The sequence below is a fragment of the Thermobia domestica genome, chromosome 9 (assembly GCF_964235325.1).
Source record: "Thermobia domestica chromosome 9, izTheDome1.hap1.1, whole genome shotgun sequence".
Taxonomy (NCBI): Eukaryota; Metazoa; Arthropoda; class Insecta; order Zygentoma; family Lepismatidae; genus Thermobia; species Thermobia domestica.
In genome coordinates, this window is record NC_137462.1 from 202,782,383 (window position 1) to 202,800,531 (window position 18,149).

The 18,149-nt window shown below is 37.9% G+C and overlaps 1 protein-coding gene across 2 annotated transcripts in view; it reads left to right on the top strand.

Moving 5' to 3' along the window:
- LOC145660539 (uncharacterized) overlaps nucleotides 1–18,149 on the top strand; it is a 151,051-nt gene that overhangs the window by 32,789 nt on the left and 100,113 nt on the right. Inside the window, exon 2 of one of the 2 annotated variants that reach the window (XM_081725732.1) lies at nucleotides 4,553–4,721. The exons of the other annotated variant lie outside the window; for it this stretch is intronic. The gene's annotated coding sequence lies outside the window, so the exon portion shown is untranslated. The remainder of the gene's footprint in view (nucleotides 1–4,552; nucleotides 4,722–18,149) is intronic. 2 annotated transcript variants of the gene reach the window in all.

Sequence of the window (18,149 nt, forward strand, 5' to 3'; positions counted from 1 at the left end):
TTAGTCGCTGCTTCCGATGTTTTGCAGGACTGATTCCGAGATTTTGTCTAGAATGCTTAACATGTCGTCATATTGTTATCGTTTAGAAGATATTTTGTTTTCACAGACGGTGTTATCACCTGAAGTACGCCACAGTTTGCAGGTTCGATCACAAGCATTTGTTCTTCCTTCTGTCGTAGAAAACAATCGAAGGTAAGGAAAGTATAAGACAACCCTACTAGAAGGCGTTGTGGAAGGTGGAAGGTCATTCTTCATGTGGTTTGTTCGAAGCTTACGAGTTCTTTAGTGCAGTTTGTGCTTTGCTTGTTCGAATGTGAGATCAAATGGAGTATTCGATAGCAGAACTTGCGGACATGATATTTGTATACGGTCAAGCAAATAGCAACAGTCGAGAAGCTGATAGGTTATATCGACTGAAATATCCACAAAGAAGACATCCAGCCCATACTATGTTTGCCAGACTTTTTCAACGCTTACGAGACACGGGGAATTTACAACCTCAATACTACGACCAAGGAAGACGAAGAACCACAAGGACTCCGGACTTTGAAAAACAAGTGCTTGATCGTTTCGCCCGAGACCCAACAGTAAGTACCCGGAAAGTAGCACGTGAAAGGGGAGTAGCACAAGATACTGTTTGGAAAGTAGTACACGAGCAACAGTTACACCCCTATCATCCGCAGAGTGTTCAGGCCTTGCGTCCAACTGACTTTCAACCTCGCGTTCGGTTTTGTGAGTGGTTTCTCCAACACTCTGTAATTGATCCGCAATTTGCTTCCTACGTGCTTTTCACCGACGAAGCTTGTTTTACGAAAGACGGGATATTTAATAGCCACAATAGTCATGTATGGGCAGACGAAAATCCTTATGCAATTGTGGAAAGGGGCCACCAAGACCGATTCGCCATAAACATGTGGGCGGGTTATTATCAGTGATCAGATAATAGGTCCATATTTACTACCACCACGATTAACTGCACCAGTGTATACGATATTTCTGCGAGACATACTTCCAGAGTTATTAGAGGGTGTCCCTCTCGGTGTTTGTCAACGGATGTGGTTTCAACATGATGGCGCCCCAGCCCACTTTTCAGCTAGTGCTCGAGTGTATTTGCATCAAACGTTTCGTGAGAGATGGATTGGAAGAGGCGGTCCTTGTAATTGGCCTGTACGTTCCCCAGATTTGCCTCCATTTGATTTTTTCTTGTGGGGTCATGTCAAAACACTTGTCTATGAAACGCCTATAGACAACACAGAAGAACTATTAGCACGAATACTCGCTGCCTGTGATACTATAAGAACAGCCCCTGGGTTGTTACAGCGGATGCGTCAGAATTTACTGCGACGCTGTAACGCCTGTGTTGAAGTAGAGGGACGCCATGTTCATCACCTATTGTAGGATAATTAGGAGATTTGTCTCGTTTACAGATAATTGATGATGTTCTTGGCTGCATTCAATCCTGCTGTAAAATGTTGATTGAAGACATTATTCCCATTCTTGTGTCTTTTGTTTTTAGGAAACATCTTTTGCATTATAGTTGTTTCGCTCAGTTTTGTTTATTTGTTTTCAATGACAACAATACATGGAAGAGAGACTTTAGTAGTGTGATCCTTTTACAATATTTTAGTACGTTTCATGACTATTACCTTTTATTAAAAGCGTCTGTTCAATGATAGGACAGCGTAATATCATGTATTTACCATTGGTACCAATTTATTCACATTTTCCTTTCATGTTTCCCACTATTATTTAGTGCGCGTTATGCAACCACACATGGCACGTATAAAACTGTTCGCCATTTTGTGCTTGTAACAATTTTGTAACATAGTCACGAGGCTACTTGGACCCTTAAGGGGCTACTTGGACCCATACCAGAAACTCGTTTATAGTTCAATATGCAATGCAATAATGAGTGAGTTCAGAGTTATAGATCCGTCAGATGGGATCATAATGCAGGCGTACACATATTGAAACTAGTTCTGTGGTAGGCTACGATTGAGCAGCATTGGTGAGAAACGTCGTTGACGAAAAAAGTGTATTTATTGACCGCCAAACTTTTATGTGTGGACACTATTTGCAAGGAAGTGGAACCTATGCTAAGTAAGCATATAAATAGTTATATATAGGTTAATGAAACTGACATGGTAAACATTCTCATATACAATAAGATGTGTGCGTAATTGCATTATTTATGAAGTGTGTACATATGACCTGGAAAACATGGATATTTTGTCCCACCACATCTTTTGTTAACTTTATCCCACCCCATCCTTTGTTATCGTTATCAATGAAAAATAAAGGTCTGTTGTCACGTGTCACACAAGTAAGGGCTTTTCATTATTTCCTTAAGGATACCGGTACAAAATGGCACATCAATATAAAAGATTGCCTGCAGGTCGAAAATATGCTGATTTTTCATAACAGCTTGAAGAATGTTTACCAGCAATTCAGTCAGGGGAAATGTCGCAAAAAGAAACAGAAGCTCACTTCAAGATAAGTCGTTCCACCATAGAAAGAATATTAAAAAAAAGGTCAAGGCAGAATCCGGGCCTTCTGAAGTGTTCACTGAAAAAGAAGAATTAGCCTTCGTTAGTCATCTTGATAAAGTTTGTGATTTCGGATTCCTCGTTAATTAACTTGATTTCAGATTTATTGTGAAGTCCTATTTAGCCATGCATGGAAGAACTGTCATTGCTTTCTAAGACAATCTTCCAGTCGAGATTGGGTGAAGTTATTTTAGAAACTGCACCTCTAATCAACGACTAGATTCGCTGCTAATATAGATAGAGGTCGTGCAACTGTAGAAGAAAACATAATCAGCTATTACAGTCATTATATTTGATAGTACCTCTTAACATGTTCTCTTTGTGGTTTGCAGTAAATAAAAAGTGCTGTTTTTGGAACACCTACGTCCTACTTAGTCTCAGAGCAGATTTCAATGGTTTTCTGTAGGAAAATATGACGGTGGGTTCAAGTAGCCCGAACGCGAGTCTTACTTGGACCCATTTTTTACAATAATCGCCCGGTTTTTATATCAGAAACGTTATTATTATTATTATTATTATTATTATTATTATTATTATTATTATTATTATTATTATTATTATTATTATTATTATTATTATTATTATTATATAGAGTTAGTATTATATAATTTTTCATTGAAAATGATACAGTGAAACATCTGAATAATGAACATCAAAGTAAAATAATAAACTTAAGAATATTGAAAATTCATTGCCACAGAAACAAATGGTTGTCATAGACAATTATGGACAGAAGATACATTACACTAATTCTTATGTTTGAAATGTAAAATCTAGAAACTAGGCTATTCATAATTGAAAAAAAATGAAATGAAATCTTTAAGTTTTACGTCCCACGATTATGCCGGTTAGGCTAAAGGAGACGGTGATAATGGGAAATGAGTGAAATGGTGGAATGAAGAAAGTGGGAGGAAACGGGAGAACCCCGAGAAAACCCACGAGCACGGTGTTTGTCCACCACAAAGTTCACTTGGCGGGGGCTGGGATCGAACCCGGGACCCCAAGCACCAGAGGTGAACGCTCTACCACTGAGCCATCGCGGCCCTATTCATAATTGAGAAGAGCGAATAAGTACATCTTCCTCATCTTTGGAAGTAGCATGAGAAATATCATGCAGTTAACAAAACTTAAATAGTTTACAAAATTTTCAGTCCAAAATGTTCATAATTTCTGGTTCATTTCAAATAAAAAATTTCTTCTATTTTAGAAGAAGGAAAGGAACTTAAAATGCTAACTGCATTACCTCGCTGAACTGCTAGACTAATGCGTTGAAATAAAAATTGTGCACTTTTTGGATCTCCTGTCTTCAGATTTAATTTCAATCTGATTTCCTTTAGGAATTCCCTAGCTTCCTTGCTAAAAGCTTCCATGGTTTCCGTAGCAAAGGCAATAAACATATGATCTTCTTTTAATTTGGAATATTTCGTGTGTTTCCGCTTACAGGCAGTCTCAGCAGCATTTCCGGCCTCTTTACATGATGAAGCTAAATGGGAAGGTGCAAATGTGTCTACACAGGTGACGTCCCATACCAGTCGTTGCCCCATTTTCCAAGGGATTAATGTCACTCCATCTGGTCGTTTCCCATCATCTCTGGACATTCCAGGTGGTTCTAAAATATTTGGAACATCAATGCTGGCAAGGGCTCGTCTTATTATATTATTCAGCTCTCCACGACGAGAAATTCGACCTCCACTCCTAGAACAGCTTAGTGCATGTAAGCCTTTTTCATCAACCTGTTCTTGACATGCAAATTTGAAACTGTGGCAGATATTTAAGCCGAGACGTAGAGCGACACAAATTTGAAACGTGTTGTTGTCTAAGAGAGTTCCAATATTTCTTGACGGTGTAGCCTGTAGCCATGCACCAAATTCTTTCCTTTGTAAGGTTTAAAACGGGCAATATCAAATGCATTTTCAGGAACCAATTCTTTATCAATTATTGTTGTTAATATAATTTTATGCCAATACTGTTGTAAATCCAATACAGCGGGAGTCTCATTATTGTAGATACCATTCCATATCTCCAATCCCTCCGCCAGGTGATGAATTTCCACTTTGTCAACTGGAATGTATAATATGTTGGAGACAAGTGGCTTCACTCCAAAACATGAGGACAGGAAAGCTGGAAGGCTTAGGTCTGAGACTTTTCTTACGCTTAAACCTCCTAAGCGAATTGGTAAGCTTGCTTGAGTCCATTGATTTTCATTCAAAGAATAATTGATGATTGACTGTAATGCATATTTCAAACAATTATCAAGCTGAAGTACCTTGGAAGGCATGGACCATGTGGGAGTGGTGCGTAAAAAATAGATCAGTTTCGGTATTCCCAGGCAATTCTTAAGTAAAAAAAAAAGCGATGTGTGCTGGTAAAGTCTTCAGACGCTGAGTTACTATTTTTAATCTATTTAAATGCTCATCAAAAGTTTCCTCATATCCATCCCCAAGGAGGGGTGATCCTAAGAGAAATAATTCATTTTTAAGTACCGTTCGTATCCCAGGTAACAATTCTTGAAACTGGGATTCAACTTCTTTGCTTGGATTCCCAGACATGAAAAAAAGTTCGCATTTAGACGGATTAACTTCCAGACCAAGTTTTTTAGATTCTTCTATTAGAGTCTTCATGTCTTTGTAAACTGACTGTGGAGAACCACCTAAGCTACCGTAATCTAAGTAGAAGAAAATTAGTTCAGACGATAAAGCGCGAACTATTGGGTGGATGGCCAAACTAAGAGCATTGGACCAGCTGGATCACCTTGTTGACAGCCAACTTGTGATGGAATCGTTTGTTTACCAAAAAATAAGATTGATGGTTGATCATAACTTTGCCAAAAGAATGAATATAATTGAGGCAATACTTGTTTCGCTTGCTGTAGCATAATCTCTCTTTCTACGGAATGGAAGGCATTTTTGAAATCGATCTTGAGAATTATGTTATTAGAATTCTTATGTGCTTGTATGTAACTGCAGGTGGCATGTATAATAGCTTCATTTCCTTTTCTCGTCGCAAATCCGAGTTGGTGAGGTTGCAAATAAGAGACGCATTTGGCATACACAGAAGAAACTGCTGTCTAAGATGCTAAACGTCTAAATGTACATCCAACAGCTATGGGTGTAAGTCCTCCATCCTTCTTTCGAAGTGCACATAAATTTGCACCAAAAAAAGTATTTACATATTTCAAGATTGACATTTCCACTCAGTATGAGATTTATTAAGTTTGTGATTTGTTCCAGCAGATATGATGCCGTATCACCTGCCGATTTGGAAATAAGATCTTTTAAATGTTGAGGTGACAAATAACTATTAAATAAAATCGTTTATCTTTGATGTGGACTCGCAAGGGCGCCTAATGTAAAGGGCGCACTGCACCTTTCACGGGTTCTTTACTAATAAAACTGTAAGAATTTATTACTAAAAACTTGTACCTTTATTTATACTGTGATGTTTCGGAGGGCACACCGGGACACGTCCCGGTGTCCCGGTGGGCCAGCAAGGGCCTGCGCACAACACAAATGCATCTTACTGATTCTAAAGCCCCCTCCCCGGAAACAAGATCCTAAATTTGCCACCGGTTTTGATAATATTTGAATCGGTATTATAAGCAGTAATAGTATATAGGAAGTTCAAACCTTAATTATCACAGAAATAGGAACACGTAAGATCTTAATAAATGTAGTCGCATTGTCGAACGAAGTTTCAAAGGGTTGACCTCTTGAATGAAAATGTCATAGATACTTGTTAATTTGCATTTGAAACTAACATCTCTACAAATGCATTGGCAGTTTATACTGGAAAATATTTCACTGTGGCGCAAGAAAACAAAAACTGGATAATGTATCTTTTTACCTTTTTAAATTCGAGACGAGGCAAGAAACACAACAATTATCGTCTCGTTTTCAAGACGAGAAATTCCTCGAGTCCTGTGGGCAACACTATTTCATCCAAGTCTTGGATCTCAAACACTATTTTAGTGGTGAAAAACTACAAATTGATAAAATGATGGTACGCAAACAACTAAGAGCATTTATCTACGTTTAAAATATACAAGTCATTACACAATTTACTGCAATAATAAGTATGGTTTAAATGTTGTTACATCACACTATTCGTGAACCAATCGTGACGCAGAACGGTTGTGATAACAAGAAAAACAATTAGGGCATTTTTTTTACATAAATTAACAAAACAGAAGAATAAAATTTCGAGACAAGAGCGAAAGAAGCCTTTGAGGATCGAGACAAGACAAGACCTATTAAATTTAGTAGACGAGACGAGAAAACCTTATTTCTTCTCTCGTTTCATAGAGAACACTATTTGAACGAAATATATATTACTCTTTCTTGTAGCAACTACCTGGCAGATGGTACATTTCTTTGCATGAATAATCAATGTTATGGCATATCAATCTGCAAGCATATAATCTATCTTTACGCTATTATTGGGGAATAGAGCACTGTAGAATGCATTAGGTTATTATTTAGAAATGAAATGAAATCTTTGAGTTTTACGTTCCAGAATTATGTCGGCTAGGCTAAAGGACACGGTAATGATCAGAATGAATGAAATGGCGGAATGAAGAAAGTTGGAGCAAACAGAAAATCCCCGAGAAAATCCATACACATGGTGTTTGTCCACCACAAAGCCCACTTGGCGCGAGCTGGGATCGAACCGGCCACCCCACACACCAGAGGTGAGCTGTCAGAGATATCGAGTAATTTTCGGGAATTCATACAGCGTCTCAAGAATAGATTATCTTTCTTCCGTTAACCTTGCATTCAAACCAGAAGTGGAAGAAATCAACCGTTTTCGGTTTTAACATTGATCGCCATAAAACTAAATTGGTAGTAGATACCGACATTTTTCGAAAATCGATTGAGCATCTGAAGAAAAGTACCATCTTCAACTGTACCTCTCTACTGAAATAGGAAATGGTAAAACAATTTCACTCTTCCGGTTTCAATCTCCATAGCAGGGATTTATCCAGAATTTTGTACTTAGGGGTGTGTTCAAAAAATCTGGGGGGTGTAATCTTGCAATTTTTTATTTATTTATTTATTTTTATTTATTTATTTATTTATTTATTTTTTACAAATTATAAAATTCGTTGATGCAATGAACGATTGCATTGGATTTCCTTCCTCAGCCAGAGCGAATTAGCGTCGACTTTCTCATGCTTGATGTGACGTCGAGATGAAATCGTTGGCAATTGATTGATTAAAGGTTGTTGTGATGATCACAGCCGTGTAAAGGTTGATTTCCATTCAATATTGTGTTGCGTGCTTTGCTTGAAAATTGATCTTGTCGAAAGTAAGTTGTTTCATTCTACTGGCACTTAAAAGCAAGAATTCAAAATCTTTCAAAACCAAATAGCAAGATTTTTAATGGTGTCTTCCCGTTCTTCCTAAATGCCTTCCAGAATTTTGAAGAAAATATTTTAAATGATCTTTTACTGGAATTCCCGTTCTGCATAATCTTTCGAGACGAGGAATTATGTCCAAGGAGGAATTTCTTGAAGAGAATTTGTCTTTAGTAATTGTAACAGATTCTGTAAGAAGAATAACACTATTTCTTTAAGTTTTATCATAAATTTTAGATGTTATTGTACTTGTTCTTATCGGAAAAATGACTAGATACAGTTCTGTTATTAACAGTGTTATTCACATCTATTTCAGTAAAAATGAATTTGATTAAACAAAAAGAGCTACCTGCAGAGAAATAGAAAATTGATTGACTCAGTTGCAAGAAAGCTGTTTGACATTGTAGCTGAAACGAAGATAAAACAAACTTAAGACTATAGAGATGCCACATTGTCTTGATACTTAGTCTTCCTTTCCAAGCGCTGCTATCGGCTGAAGGAATTCCACTCTCTTTCGTCATCCGTAGAGCAATGTTGCCGCACTTCGGAACGCGAATCTTGCGGTCAGTACAGAACATGCGAATTCTATACTATACTTTCTTGTTTTTAAATCTGGCAATAGCGTAGACGACTGCAAGGTTCTCTCGCTCAGCAACAGCTCAACCCTTATTGGCTCAACGCGTGGGTGTGTCGAGGGTGTGAGCTTTAGTTCGCATTTTTGCCACGGCTCAAGACATATTGGCAGCATAATAGTCTACACGCTCCGTCTTGGCAACGATTTACCTGCGCAGTTTTAAGACGTTGCAAGCAAAACATAGCGTAGACAGGAAATTTGTGCAGTTTTCTGAACTGAACGAAGACTGAACACAGAGCTAAAAGACTGAGCAAGTCGTAGCGTGTAGACTGTCACTCCGTCTCCATCAGTTTAGGCATTTTCTCCGTTTTCGTAACAATTGGAAAGCGATGGCTGATCTTCGGCAGTGTTCCAGACAATTTCTCACGGAGTTTATAGAATTATATAAAAGTTTTCCATGCCTATGGCGTGTTAAGTCAAAAGAGTATAGCGACCGGGACAAGAAAAGTCAGGCTTATGATGTCCTAGTTAATAAGTACAAAGAAATCGATCTCACTGCAAACAGAGAAACTATTGTGAAGAAAATTAATTCTCTTCGAAATGTTTACAGGAAGGAATTGTCTAAAGTAAACAATTCTATTCGACCCGGTGCTGGAGAAGCTCAGATATACAAGCCAGTGTTTGGTATTATGATTTGCTTGCATTTTTGAGCGACCAAGAGACTCCCAGGAAATCTCGAAACACCATAGACAGTGGCGTATTTAGGAGCTGGCTATCGCGCTCAAGCCCCCCAAAATAAATTTGTTATTTGCAAAATTTCATCATAATTTGTTGGCACCCAAAGGAAAAATATAAGTGCTTATTCACGTGTTGTGCATAGCCCTCCCGAAACAAAATCCTAAATACGCCACTGACCAAGGACGATGATCTCAAGACTCTGAAGAGGTAAGAAAATCTCTCGCTATCACTAATGATTTCAGGTCATTTTCCCTGTGGGGAATTTCAGTGCACAGACGTGAAAAAACGTGCGTAAATTTGAAATAAAAAAAAAATGAATCGGTTCCAGAAACAATTTGAAATTGACACAAGTCAAAATACTTGTTGTCTTTGACTTGCGGTGATTGCAAACTTTCCCTGAAGTTGCTTCAATTTTTATTTATTTTGCGAACTGATATTGTCAATTTTAAATATGATGATCAACACGCACTACTTTATTAACTCTAGCAATACCAGGAGAAGGTCTCGGAGGCCTACAAATTATATTTTTAGATTTTTCTAACATTTCTAATTCGATAATAAATCTAAAAACAAAATTATAGTTTCAGGCTTCACCCCGTTGGTCATACCAAGTGCCTTCTTTTTTAGTGTTTTTTTTTATTATTTATAATTAAATAAAGCGTTTTGGGCCTCAGAGGCCCTCCTTTGGTTGTAGTAAGGGGCTATTCACAAAATACGGTAACTATTACATTACAGTGTTTTCGTAATGAATTTTGTTTTGTTTCGAAACAATTTTGGTATTACGTCATTGAGGAGTACTCTGTGTGCTAATGTCTGGACCACCTTGAACGTCGCGTGTATTTACGACGTCTAATTATATAGTCTGTATTTCTCTTGACAAGAGAAAGCACAAACGTTGAACACAGCAACATTTCCTCCATGTTGGCTTTCGCAAAACTGAGTGGCAAAGACGGAGCAAAAGACTGTGCTGTGTAGACACACACGAATTACAACGTTTTGTTTACAATGTCTTAAAACTGCGCAGGTAAATCGTTGCTAAGACGGAGCGTGTAGACCAGCCTTTACTTCGATCTAGTATCAAGTCATTTAGCAACATAATTTTATTCAGTTTTCCAGTAGTTCACCTCCAACATGCTAAGGCTCGCAGTCAGGGGCTGCTTTAGGATTTTAATTTTGGGTAGGCCCGCTCCCTCCCGTATGGATACATATACACATTTGATTGATTAATGACAGTAGAAAATTACTTTTATAGTAGTGGTTGATGCTGTTTATTAAATAATCATTTACCATTAATATAAAGAGTGGCTCCATAGCAGAACATGCTGCGATCTGCGATGTGATCGCAAAAAATTTACCGCGCCTGTGCAGATTTTTTTTTCTTCACAGCAGAACTTCTTTTAGCAAAACTCTTTCAAACAATGTGACTTCACAGTTTGTAACTCCAATTAGAGATACTGCTGAAAGCTGTTTACCATGCTTCATGTAACGCTGTAATAAAACATGATAGTATAATTTTGATTTTTTATTTTGGTATCCCTGCAGAAAATTTTTGACTTACAAAAGCTCATCGCAGAATGACAAAGATAGTTCTGCCATCGGGAAAGTATATTTACTCTTATTTTTTAGTGCGTATATATTTTTCAAAATTTTTGGGTATCCCGTGCTTACCCCGGCCTACCCGCGAAACCGCCACTGCTTGCAGTACGTAAAAGGTGCCACAGTTCACATCCTCAAGACATGTTTGGACATATATTAAGCACACAATTCTAAAGGATGCCTAAGACGGTCCTTATCCCCTATCATCTGAAGTATATATGATACTATTGCATATAGTATAGAATTATGTATATAAGACAAATCAGCTGATAAGGTGATGCCGGAAAAGGGTTTGTAATGTAGAACACTATCATTATTTGTTAAGAGTCGCCTTATGCATCCTCTTGCATTGTTTACCTAATATACGGCCAAACATGTCTTGAGGATGTGAACTGCGGTGCCTCTTACGTACTGCGACCCTTAGTATGTTAGAGATGAACTACTGAAAAAGTGAATAAAATCTTGATGAGAAATAATTTGATATTATACAGAATTAAGTTTATTTTATGTTCGTTTCAGTTACAATGTCAAATGGCTTTCTTGCAACTGAGTCAAACAATTTTCCTCTTGCCCGCAGATATTTTGTAAAATATCACATTCATCTTTACCAAAGTTAGATGTGAATAACACTGCTGATAAATAACTGTATCCTCGTAATTTTTCCGAGAACAACAAGAAGAATAACATCTAAAGTTAATGATAAAACTTGAAGAAATAGTTATTCTTCTTACAGCCTCTGTTAGAATTACCAAACCGATTATTACGAATATGGGACAAAATTCAAGAGGACAAACCCCAAGGATAATTCAGACAAAATGGACTAAATACAAGCATCAGAATCAGGCCAGATTAATAAAATAATGATTATTTTCTTCAATTATTATGCATCTAAAATGCTATCTAAAATTCTTCACTTTACGGAAATAACATTTTTTTAAATGCTGAAAACCCAATAAAAGACGTAAGACTGTTATAGTAAGTATATATTTCACATTTTGATCTTTGCTAATATATATATATATATATATATATATATATATATATATATATATATATATATATAGCAGAATTCCTATATATTCCTATAAAACAGAATTCCTACGTGAAGATGAATAGGTTAGATGAAGACTGATGTGCATGGACATATCTCAGTTTACGTCACATAATTTGCCAATAATGACATTATACGAGGGAGGATAAGAAACTAAGGTTACAAGGCCGATATTTCTGGAATTTCGACTGTTATAGAGCAATGAGGAGTGTATGGTAATTTTAATACATGGAATTGGAGACTGTGCAGAGTTTCAGCTATGCGCCACCTACAGCGCTAGTTGAAAGTCAACACAAATGGCGACTCGTTTGGAAAACTGGTCTCGCGAAGAAGCCCGCTCAGTTATTCGATTTCTGTGGAGTAACCGCGACCGAAATTTACCGGCAGCTGGTGGAAGTTTACGGAGACACTCTCTCGTCAGCGTGTTGCAGAATAATGTCGAAAATTTGCGCCTGGTAAAGAAAACACGTCACCTACGAGGAGCGCAGTGGCCGATCCAGCACCCTCCCTACAGCTCCGACCTCGCTCTAAGCAACTTTCACCTGTTCTCGCACTTGAAGGAGCACCTAGGAAGGCGTCGCTTCGTTTCAGACGAGGTGAAATACTTCGTGACAACGTGGCTGAACACGCAAGGAAAGAATTTTTACCAGGAGGGAATCTTCAAATTCATCCCACGATGCGACAAGTGCCTCACCCGATATTGAGACTGTGTCGAAAAATAACCTAATGTATGATGTCCGTGAACCTGGCCCCACCCACATCGGCACTAATTTTAAAACATATGCCAAAAATTAGTGCCCAATTAGTGCTGACGACCTGTAATGCTAAAAAAAAATTGTGCCGTTACACAGACTTTAAAAAACAAAAAAGGTTCTGGGTGGGGCTAGGTTCACGCTAGCCCCACCCACTCAACCGAATGAGATGAAACCTATACCCAAAGTTAGTGTTAAATTAGTGCTGTCGATACTGCATAAAAAGAAAATTAGTGCTATTATCAGAAGGCCAAAATATGTTCGAAAATATTCAATGGCGGCATCATTAAAGAAAACAAAAGATCCCTGATTTTTATGATAAGATATATACCACTAATCTTATTTCTATGCAGTATCGACACCACTAATTTAGCACTAATTTTTGACATAGCTTACAAAATTAGTGTTCCATTATTAAAAGTGGGTGGGGCTGTCTTCACGTGAACCTGGCCCCACCCACATCGGCACTAATTTTAATACACATGACAAAAGTTAGTGCCTAATTAGTGCTGACGACCTATAATGTTAAAAAAAATTAGTACTGTTACACAAACGACAAAAAACCAAGAATAATCAACCGATTGAGATGAAACCTATGCACATCGGCAATAAAATTAGTGCCGATGTGGGTGGGGCCAGGTTCACGGACATTAATGTATGTACTATCTGTTGACTGTATTGATTCTAAACTTATGAAATTATATATACATGTTTCACTACAGGCTTTGTAATCTTATTTTCTGATCACTCCTCGTATCTATGATAATGATGATCATTAACTAGGCATATTTATTTTTTATTCTTTGTTACGGCTACTTAAAATATATAACGAGCAGCAGACAAGGATGAGAGATGCATTGACCTGTGTTAAACTTCCAGAAAGATAATGAACTATTGCATGCTGAAGTGTTATTATCGTATTTCTAAGAATAGAAACTGGAGACTATTTGTTAGAAAATTACATAAATATTACAATAACTTAAAAATTTTCAAGGTCACTGTGGCATATAGCATGTAAATGAATTCTTTTTTTCTCTTTATTGTTATTATTACTAATGACTAAAAGCCGAAAACAACAAAAGAAAACGAGTACCCGTTCTCTTAACAACATATAATTACGTTGTTTCTCAAGATTCATAATGCAAAACCGAAAACTGGTAATTTCGTTATTTGACGTACTTATAGTCAGAACAGTGAAACTTTGTGCCTCATATTGAAAGACAGGACTAACTTTCAGGTAAGTACAACAGAAATTAATATAGTGTGTAACTTCCAAATGTAAATAAAATCTAATATTCTCAACAGAAAATAAAAGGGGTGCGCACGAGAAAGAAAAAGGTCAGGATGTCTCGTCTCAAAAATGCGTCGTGTAAATGCCCTATCTCGAAAAATATATATGTTTTTCTATTCAGTGGTCGAAGTGAAACGGTATGTGGTGGTATGAAACCAGGTGGCGGCCTCTGGTTTCTCAGTGATGAAGGCATACTGCCTCTGGTTTTTCAGTGATCAAGACATAGACTACCGTCGCGGGAGAGTAGATGCTAAATACCTTTAATAAATCCGTTTTATACACAGTAATTGACAAATAGCTTTGCACATAAAAATATTATACTTTTTATTTATATATTATTTCTAAGTTGACAACTCTGACATTTTTGTTATCTTTTCCCTACCTTTCCTCCCCGATAAACGCCACCTTTACGAAGACACTTATGTGTCGGGTGGGGAGGATTGCGTGCTACAGTGAAATTTAGAGCTGTGTCGGTGGTAGTTCACTACCAGAAGGGCCACCCCTACCGAATTGGTCTAAATGGAGTAGCCAGACGAAGAGTGTTCTGGGAGAAGGCAGCAGTTCTCCAGTAGCCAAGTTGGCGGAAATCATAATGATTGGTACGGCAACTTGGACATTAGTCCCAGGCGTGGTCAGAGTGACTTTAACGGCTGGGATACTGCGGGGTGGAAGGCAACGGGAAACCACCACTCTATTTTCCCTAGTTTGCTAGCAGTGAAAAGAGAACATATGAACAATGGTCTTTCGCAGGTCAAAATGTAGTTCCGGAGGTAAAATATCCCCCCATTCGGATCTCCGGGAGGGGGATGGCTTGGGAAGGACTATTGGACGAGAAAGTAATAATGGGGGGAAGACAAACAGAGAAAGAAAGACAAGGAAGAGCAAAAGATTTAGGATAGGGACATGGAACGTACGTACTATGTTACAGGGAGGAAAATTAGAAAATCTTAAAGAAGAAATGAAACAAAATAATTTAGATTTGGTAGGAGTTTGTGAAGTTAGATGGGAAGGTAATGGGGTATTGAACAGCGAAGGATATAGAATGTTTTACTCAGGTAATGAAAAGGGCGGTCATAATGGCGTAGGAATAATTCTTGGAAAGCGCTTAAAGGAGAAGGTAGTGAAAGTAGAATTTATTGATGATAGAGTTATGATGTTAAGACTTAAAGGGAAAACGAAGGATCTAGTGGTGATACAGACATATGCACCGACGACTTCGCATGCAAATGAAGAAGTAGAGGAAAATTATGAGAAAATAGAAGAAATTATAGATAGGGAGAAGAAGGGTGCGTGCATAATGCTAATGGGAGATTTCAATGCAGTTGTGGGAGAAAAACAGGAAGGTAGTATCGTAGGCAAATATGGTTTAGGCGAAAGAAATGAAAGGGGAGAGGGACTGGTGAATTTCTGTAGACAGAATTCACTAGTAATTGGGAACACTTGGTTCAATCAGCACAAGAGAAGAAGATATACATGGAAATCGCCAATAGACGGCGGAAGATATCAGATAGACTACGTTATGATTCAGGACAGGTATCGGAATAGCTTAAAGAACGCGAAGACCCTTCCCGGGGCTGATATTTTCTCTGATCATAATCTTGTGCTGGCCGAAGTAGATATTCAACTGAAAAATGTAGGCAGAAGAAAAGTAGGTAACAAAGTGTTGAATACAGAAAAGTTGAAAAACGAGGAAATTAGAAATCTTTTCGCTGAAAAATTCGAAGAAAAATGTTCAAACGAGGAAAGGATAGGCGCTGCTAGTAACGCACGGTGGGAACATATTAAACGTTGCTTACAGCAGGCTGCAGAAGAAGCAGTAGGTTACCGCGAACACAAAACTGCTAAGAAACCATGGGTTACAGAGCAGATGTTGCAGAAAATGAGGGAGAGGAAGATGTGGAAACAGGTTGATACAGAAGAGGGCAGAAAGATGTACAGGAAGTTAAATAATGAATTACGAAGAGAAACAGACAAAGCGAGGGAAGAGTTTTACAAAAGAAAATGCGAGGACATAGAAGAATTAGAAAGAGTTGGGAAATATGAGGAAATGTACAAGGAGGTGAAATCTATGGAATTTCGGAGGAAACAAGGGAGTATCATGATGGCAGTAGAAAATAAGAATGGGAAGGTAGTCAGCGAGAGAAATGAGGTCATAGGAAGGTGGAAAGAATACGTTGAAGACTTATATGAGAGTAGGGATAGACCGTGTAGCCTAAATGTTGAAGTGGAAAATGAAGTAGGCGAGGATGATAAAGGATTTAGTATTCTTCGGGATGAGTTTGAAAAGGCTATATCTGAGATTAGGAATGGAAAGGCAACAGGAATAGATAACATACCAATTGAATTCATAAAAAATATAGGAGACAAGGGAAAGAAAGAATTGTGGCGACTATGCAATGAAATATATGAAACAGGAGAATGGCCAAGAGACTTTCTGAAATCGATCATGATACCGATGGCTAAGAAATCGAACCCAAAGAGATGTGAGGATTATAGAACTATTAGTCTCATATCTCATGCAGCTAAAATTCTGCTCCGAATACTGAACAGAAGGTTATATGGAAGAACAAATAAAGATGTTGAGGAAGAGCAGTTCGGGTTCAGAAGAGGCAAGGGCACAAGAGATGCTATTGGATTATTAAGGGTGATCGGTGAAAGATTTATAGAAAAAGGGAAAGAGGTGTATGTTGTATTTATTGATCTAGAAAAGGCTTTTGACCGCGTGAATTGGGAATTGTTGTTGGGAGTTCTAACAAAGATAGGGCTGGAATGGAAAGATAGAAGACTCATAAGAAACTTATACATGAACCAACAAGTAAGTGTTAGGATAGGGGAAGAACTGACGGAAGAGAGTACAATTGGAAGGGGAGTTCGACAAGGATGCTGCCTCTCGCCAACACTATTTAATGTCTATCTAGAAGAGATAGTAAAAAAGAGCCTACATGATGATGATGGCATTTCGGTAGGAGGTAGAATGATTAGATGCATAAGATTTGCAGACGATATGGCCCTTGTTGCAGAATCTGAAAAGAAAATCAATAAAATGTTAGAAAAAATGAGAAGGGGCTTTGAAGAATATGGGATGAAAATAAATGTTAGAAAGACAAAAGCCATGGTGATTGGAACGAAGGGGTCTGTGTCAAATATAAAAGTAGGAGGGGAGAAAATAGAACAAGTGAATAGTTTTCGATACCTGGGTAGTGTTCTTAGTAATGACATGAAATGCGAACGTGAAATAAAAGCAAGGATAGGAATGGCGAAAGAAGCCTTTAAAAGAAAGAAAAGTCTGTTTTGTGAGACCTTGAACAAAGAGTTGAGAAAAAGACTCATAAAATGCTTCGTGTGGAGTGTTGTGCTGTATGGGGCGGAAACGTGGACATTGCGTAAGGGTGACGAAAATCGACTGGAAGCCTTCGAAATGTGGGTGTGGAGAAGAATGGAAAGAGTTAGTTGGGTCGAGCGGAAAACGAATGAGAGAGTGTTAGAAATGGTGGGTGAGAAAAGAACACTTTTAGATATTATTAGGAAGAGGAAGAGAAACTGGTTGGGACATTGCCTAAGAAGAGATTGTATCATGAGGGACGTCCTAGAGGGTATGGTGGCGGGAAAGAGAGGGAGGGGGCGAAAGAGACTACAATTAATGGATGATATTAAAACAGAAAGATCATACGCGAAGACGAAAATGTTAGCGGAGGATCGTGGAGCATGGAAGCTTCTCAGCTGCGGCAAGTGACCTGCCAATAAAGGCAGAATACCTATGATGATTCCCTACCTTTTCTTTATAAATGAGGTGTCTTCAAAGAAGTTAATCTATTTTATATTTTGATGTGCCATATTGAATTGTTTCTTTCTTATGTATGTGTCTTCTTGTCTTCAATCATTTAAATCTCGTGTTTTGAGCATGAGCGGGTATAGGGATTGCCTGCTATGGGAACGTTTCTTCCGGTTATTTGGAATACCCCTCAGTTGAGTGGGAGACCGGGAGCTTTCCTACAGGAAATTGTTAAGATGAAAAGTTTTTGAGCATTTTTGTGTATAATTCTCTGTAATATAATATAAGAGAATATTTTTTTTTTCTTTTAGAAAATTGTTGGTTAGGAATCAAAGTCTCTCCATGCCCCCCCTTCTCCGTAACTAAAGAGAAGCTCTCCAATGGTTTTCAGTCATTATGTAGATAGAAATGCAATCTTTAAGTCAACTTACCCTCTCTGTATTTCAACATTTAGATTCTAAATCATGATAAAACAT